General features: G+C 53.2%; 1 long non-coding RNA gene across 1 annotated transcript; it reads left to right on the forward strand.

The window, feature by feature from the left end:
* Positions 1 to 1,569: 1,569 nt before the first annotated feature.
* On the forward strand, positions 1,570 to 6,391 carry LOC122480555. The gene is made up of 2 exons (XR_006296593.1): positions 1,570 to 2,032; positions 5,777 to 6,391. It is a non-coding gene; the product is annotated as an uncharacterized LOC122480555 (long non-coding RNA).
* Positions 6,392 to 6,655: the final 264 nt, after the last annotated feature.

The raw sequence follows: 6,655 nt of genomic DNA on the forward strand, positions 1-6,655 counted from the left end.
AGAGCACACAATCCAGAAGATCAAGAAGTGGCTTGTGCATCACTCAGAAAACGGCAGGCACACTCAAATGAGGACCCACCGAGAAGTTCATGTGGGGGCTCTCCATGGCGCCGTGGCAGGGTGTAGGGAACCCACAAGGGATGTGGTTGAACCCTGGAATAAGCAACAGAGAGGCTCCCTTACCATCCCCAGCTCTGAAGGAGCCAAGGAAGAGAAGGCTGTGTGAAAGCCCCTGCCCGGGGTAGCAGCTAGACCCGGGTAGCAGGTGAGAGATTCAGCCAGCCTATGGCAACCAGAAAAACAGGGAACTGGGCGGGGGGAGGAATAAGTACACCAGCCTCTATTTTCTATTCCTCTAATCTGATCGTATTTTCCATTGTTCCCATTGTCCAGAGGGCAAGGACGCCCAGCCATATAATCTATACAACTTAGCCAGCAAGAAGAGAAACATGGTCAGTGGTGGGAGGAGCGTGGGGCTTAGCGGACATATTGGCAGGTGACCTTGTTGTTTCTGCCTTGGGGTTAGCGGAGATGTGAGTGTTTATTTACACAGAGGAAAAAGTGCTATGCTGACCTGGTCTATTGTCAGTGTGGACCACGGGCTGTGTCAGACCAAGGGAGGGCTCTGGGTGGGAGAAGAGAGATGAACCCAAGACAAACCACAGTTTAAAGGGCGGGGCCCACTTTAGTGAATAGCTTCTGGCTTTCGGAGGAGGTGGGGCTGGAACCGAGAGGTCGAACATCCACCTCCAATTCTGAGTGGTCTTTAAAAGCACAGGCTGCCTGAGTTCAGATTCTAACTGTGCCAGCTATGCAAGCTTGGGAGAGTTGCTTAATCTCTCTGTGCCTCACTTTCTTCATTCGTAAAATGGGAATCATGCCATTACCAGTCTGATGGGGTAGGGGTGCAGATTAAATGAGTTAAAATATTCAAAGCACTTAGGACAGAGGCTAGTGTATAGTAAGTGTTCAATACTTGTTAGCTACTATTATTGTTACCGGTAAGAGTGCTGAACAGAGTCTTTAGACTCATATACCAGTCTTTGCTCTCCCATGACTTCCTTTGTGACCTTGGGCAAGTCATATTCCCACTTCGGCTTTGGCTTTCTCTTCCCTAAAGTTCCTGAGCACACCTTTTGGCTAAAAAAAAAAAAAGTTCTAAATGCTGCAAGTCCCAAGTCCATCGCGGATTTTGCAAAGCCCCCCCCCCGCCCTGGGGAAATGTGTTTCCAAGGCTTCTCTGACTCCTGCCAAAAGAGAGCTCAGGTTTCTTCCCTTCGCATCAGCTGGAGGAGTTTCCAGCAAGAGGGTCGGTAAGGCTCCTCCCTGCAGGTGTCTCGGGGCTGCGTGCTAATCTCTTTTTGATGGCCTCCACCTGCAGTAGGTCTGGAAGCTGCCAGGGGAAAGGACAGGCCCTCTGCTGCTGGTCCTTGGGGCAAATCACTCACTTCTGAAGGTTTCCCCCTAGAGGCCCGAGGCCCACCTTGCGGAGGGCCCTGAGCTGGGGGAGGGGGGGGCGGGGGGGTGCAGGACTGTCAGGAGGCTGTCACGCCATCCCTGGCTGGGTAGCGTGGCCCAAGGCCATTGCATACTCTGAAATCCCATCCTGGGGTTTTCAACTGCCAATGGGATCTCCGATGGCTGGAACTCAGGAAATTTGCCTTCTAGCCCTCTCTCTTCCTGTTTCCTCCTTGTGTTTCTTCTGTTTCTTTCTCTCCATAAATCGGAAGCCCCTTAAAGACGGCCCAGGGCGTCGGCCCAGAGGTATCTTCCAGCTCTCCTGTTCTCTGAGCTCCAGCTACTCTGGCGGCCTCCCCGTGCCTGGATCGTGCCACGTGTTCTGCACTTCAGGGACTCCGCACATGCTGCTCCCCTGCCTGGAACGCCTCTCCAGTCCCTCGTTAGCTCACTCCTACTCATCCTTTGGATCTCAGCCTGAAGCCCATTTCCTCCCTGGAGCCTCCCCTGACACCCGAGATGACCAGTGGTTTAGAGCATGTGGTCAGCATCTATCTGGATGGTGATGGCGATGGTGAGGGCAGGGCCGTTTCTGCCCAGTTCACGCCGGACCCCCTGCGCCTAGGACGGAGTCTGGCCCCAGTCGCTGTCTGCAATGACTCGGTCCTTCTCCATTCGTTGCTTCTTTGCTTAGTCCTCCTCCTTGTTTTTTTCCTTCCCATTTCCTCGTCTACAGTGTAAACCTGGGGATGTCAGACCCCTACTAAAGACGGTCTGACTTTCTCACCTTCCTGGCTAAAGGTTTGCCCCATGAGGCTCAGCAAGGACAGCTGCCCTGCCTGCTGCACCTGTGCCCACCGCGTGGTCCCTCACATGCACACTGTGCTTCCCCGGCTCCAGGCTTTGTGCAGGCTATTCTCTGCTCCATCCCCCTCACTGGCCGTTACCTGGTTATCTCCAGTTCTTTTGGTTCACAGCTCAAGGCTTCCTCTTCTCTCTTTTTAAAGTTTATTCATTTTTTGAGAGAGAGAGAGAGAGAGCGAGAGCATGAATGGGGGGAGAGGCAGAGAGGGAGAGAATCCCAAGCAGGCTCTGAACCATCAGTGCAGCGCCTGTCTCATGAACCGTGAGATCATGACCTGAGCCAAAATCAAGAGTCAGACGCTTAACTGACTGAGCCACCCAGGCACCTCTCAAGGCTCCCTTCTCTTGAAGATCTGCCCATAACCTTCTGGGCCAGCCAGTTTCCTCTTCCACCTCCCGCAGTCCCCGGAGCCTCCTTTCCTTGGGGTTCTGGCCGTGCTTAGCTGGACTTGTGTCTTTGCTGGTCTGCATTCCTCCCTGCAGTGGGAAGGACCTTAAAGGACTATGCCTTTCACTTCAGAATCCCTGCTACCTTATATGGATTGCCTTGCACGTAGCAAGTACCCAGCAAAGTTTACTGAATAATGGGTTTTGTTAATGATCTTAGTTAACCAGGTCACATCCAGCTTTGTAGGAGAGGACTTATCATTTACTACCCGGATGACATTGTTGGCTGGGTACATAACAGCTGTTTTACCCTTGCCGAGGACACTCAATTTGGGGACATCCTGTGCTAATGGGAGACTACTCAGCGCCAGGAGGATGAATCGTGACTGGTTTAAGCCATCCTTGGTGGTCTCAAACTCTTTGTTAGGATTGGTTTGGGTATGGACATATGAATCAGTCATATGGGAGATAGGACCTGAGCAGAAACCCACTTGGGGCTTCTGGGAAAGGATTTCATTGCTGATAAGAGAAATCCACAGCAAAAAAAGTGTCCTCTTTGTTTGGATAATGTGTCCTTAAGTGACCCTTGCTGCAGCCATCTTGTGACCACGAGGAGAGAAACCAGCAACGTGCTGAGCCTTTGACATCTTCCTGCCCTCGAGTTAAGCAAACAGAATCCCCCCTCGTTTCCAGTTCCTAAGCCCTTTACTGCTTAAGCCATTTTAAATCAAGTCTTCTGGGGCGCCTGGGTGGCGCAGTCGGTTAAGCGTCCGACTTCAGCCAGGTCACGATCTCGCGGTCCGTGAGTTCGAGCCCCGCGTCAGGCTCTGGGCTGATGGCTCAGAGCCTGGAGCCTGTTTCCGATCCTGTGTCTCCCTCTCTCTCTGCCCCTCCCCCGTTCATGCTCTGTCTCTCTCTGTCCCCAAAATAAATAAACGTTGGAAAAAAAAAATAAATCAAGTCTTCTGTTACTCTTAAGCTGAAAACATTTTAACCGGTTTACTGCCTGTGTGTGCATGAGCGAGTCACTTATTCCTGCTAAGTGTTGGCTTTTTTTTATCCATAAAAAAAGATGCCCAGTCTTTCTGCACATCCATGCATCAGCAGCTTATAAAAGAAGTGAATTTACTTGGAATGAGGGCCGATCTACGCAAATGGAAGAAGGGGTCGGCAGTAGCCCCCATTTGGGGACTGGATGAGATAAACACGTTCAAAATAGCTTGTTCTTTTTTTTCCTCTTCCTCCTTTATTTTTTGACCAGGTAAGAGGCTTACACATCAAAAACTCTTGAATTAAGTTCCAACAAAGCAGGAGGCTGGCTCTTTCTGAACTACTCTCCCACAAGCTGCAAAATCCAGAAGCGACAGGAATATATGAAGCTCTACCCGTGTCAAAATGTCTTCACTAGATTGATCCGGGCACATAAATTGTTTTTTCTAATTCACCAGAAATCGGCTTCTAAAGAAACGGGAAAAAAAGCCCAGAGTGACATAAGGGGAAAATTTCCCCTCCAGCTCCCTCTCCCACCTGCTAATTGCCCGCCAGTCCTCCCAGCCAGCTGCCGTGTCTTGCTCATGTCGTTTCTCTACCTAGAGGTGTGTTCTGTGCATACAGCCATAGAGCGCACAGACCTATTGTACAATTCCCACACGTTAAAAAAAAATTTTTTTTAATATTTATTTATTTATTTAAAAAAAAATTTTTTTTTCAACGTTTATTTATTTTTGGGACAGAGAGAGACAGAGCATGAACGGGGGAGGGGCAGAGAGAGAGAGGGAGACACAGGATCGGAAACAGGCTCCAGGCTCCGAGCCGTCAGCCCAGAGCCCAACGCGGGGCTCGAACTCCCGGACCTCGAGATCGTGACCTGGCTGAAGTCGGACGCTTAACCGACTGCGCCACCCAGGCGCCCCTTAATATTTATTTTTGACAGAGGGAGAGAGCGAAAGGCAAGGAGGGGCAGAGAGAGAGAGAATCCCAAGCAGGCTCTGCACGGTCAGCGCACAGCCCTGTGTGGGGCTCAAACTCAGGAACCTCAAGATCATGACCTGAGCCCAAACCGAGAGTTGGTCGTCTAACTGACTGAGCCACCCAGGTGCTCTGCCCGCCTGACTCTTAATCACGGAGTCAGGCCCAAAGGAAAAAGACTTCAAGTCCCTCTTTTCGCCACCCTCATACCACACCTGTTGCAAATATTATCCCGGGCCAGTCTGATCACCTTTCTTTGCTCCGCAAACAATCGTTGCGGACACAGGACAGGTATTCTTTGTGGAGGGGCCCTTTCCGAATGAACGAGCTAGAGGAGAGCCTAGAGGTGATGCGGCGAGGAGGACAGGAAGCCCAGAGAGGGGCGGTGATTTGTGCAAGCTGTCTTCTCTCCGTCGCAGCGCTCTTCTGGAAACCTTCTCAGGAAGAGCTGCACGTGATAAAGGTCACGTCTTGAACAGCGTTCTCCACGGTCTCCTCACCGTCGCGTGCACGGTCCTGTCCCGTGGCACGGGACCACGTAGTTCCCTCACTCACTCGTCCACTCACGTTCACCGACATGGACCACGGTCTCGGATGGGTCACCGGAGGTGGAGGGGCTGTGTGCAGGGGGTTGCTCTGCCCTGCGCTGGCCGGTCCTTACCAGAAGCAGGGAGGCCGGTCTGACTTCCCAGGCCTCCGTTCCCTCCACCTGCTGATATCGCTTTAGAGAGGATCCGGTGTTAACACCCTCATTTTATAAGTGGTGAAACTGAGGCTCAGACTCGCCGGGGGTCACAGAGCCTCATCTCAGCGGCCAGTCAGGACTCTTATCAAGGTCCCTGGGGGCGCCTGTAGTGGCTCAGTCTGTCACGTGTCCGACTCTTGATTTCGGCTCGGGTTATGATCTCACAGTTCATGGGATCGAGCCCCACACTGGGCTCTGCGCTGACAGAACAGAGCCTCCTGGGGATTCTCTCTCTCCCTCTCGCTCTGCCCCTCCCCTGCTCCCGCTTTCTCATGCTCTCAAATAAATAAACTTAAAAAAAAAAAGGGGTCTCTGGACTTGGGGGCTAACGCTTTCTGCTGTGTCCCCGTGCAGGCCAGGCACCTGTCAAGCTTCTTCAAATGGAGATTCGGATTCCCAAGGTCCAGTGGGGCCCGAGGTTCTGAATGTGTAAGGGGCTACGAGGGACCAGCCTTTGAGGCGCACAGCTGTCGGGGAGCACAGACTTTGGAGAGTAGGAGGTCCCCGAGAAGCAAAGGTTGCTGCCGCAACCCGGTGTCGAAAGGCCGGGGCCTGCTCCTCTTCCAGCCGCGTGTAATCCAGGTGCCGTCACCAGGCGGCAGGAACACCTGGTTGTGGGGGTCACAAATTTGCTCAGGAGCCTGCCTGTTCCTGACGAGGCTCCCCACTAAATCAGTCACCTGACAGAACGGGCGTGGACCGCCCGCGTGGGGGGCTCGCAACAGCAGGGCCCCAGCAAGGGTGTCCGCAGCCCCGGCAGCTCTCGGGTGGGCGGGAGCCAGGCCCAGGTTTGGGGCTGGGACCTGCTTGCTCCTCATTCACCGGGCCGCCTGGGGGGAGCGGTGTCCCCACTCTGGGCCTCAGTTTCCTCACCGGGGAGACGAGACGGGATTTGCCTCCTCACACAGGCCGTCGGGAGCTTACATGACGACGCAGTGAGAGTAAAGCCCTCAGCTGGCACGTAGCAAATGCTTGATGGATGGTCATTTTCCTTTTCACTTTTATGGGTACCCGGTCTTCTAGGGAATTTCTTGGCAACGCGGGACGGAAGAGAGAGGAGTGGAGTATTTCTCAGCCTCCTACAGGTGGGGCTGGCAGGCTGGGGTAACCGTGGGAGGGATCCTACATCCCGGCATCCACGGTGCACTGGAGCAGACATCTGAGTGCCATCTTGGCCTCTGCCCTTTTTCTCACTCCCCACATCCGGTCAGTCGCCAATTCCTCGTCTTCCTC

Source organism: Prionailurus bengalensis, chromosome C1 (assembly GCF_016509475.1).
Source record: "Prionailurus bengalensis isolate Pbe53 chromosome C1, Fcat_Pben_1.1_paternal_pri, whole genome shotgun sequence".
NCBI classification, from domain to species: Eukaryota; Metazoa; Chordata; class Mammalia; order Carnivora; family Felidae; genus Prionailurus; species Prionailurus bengalensis.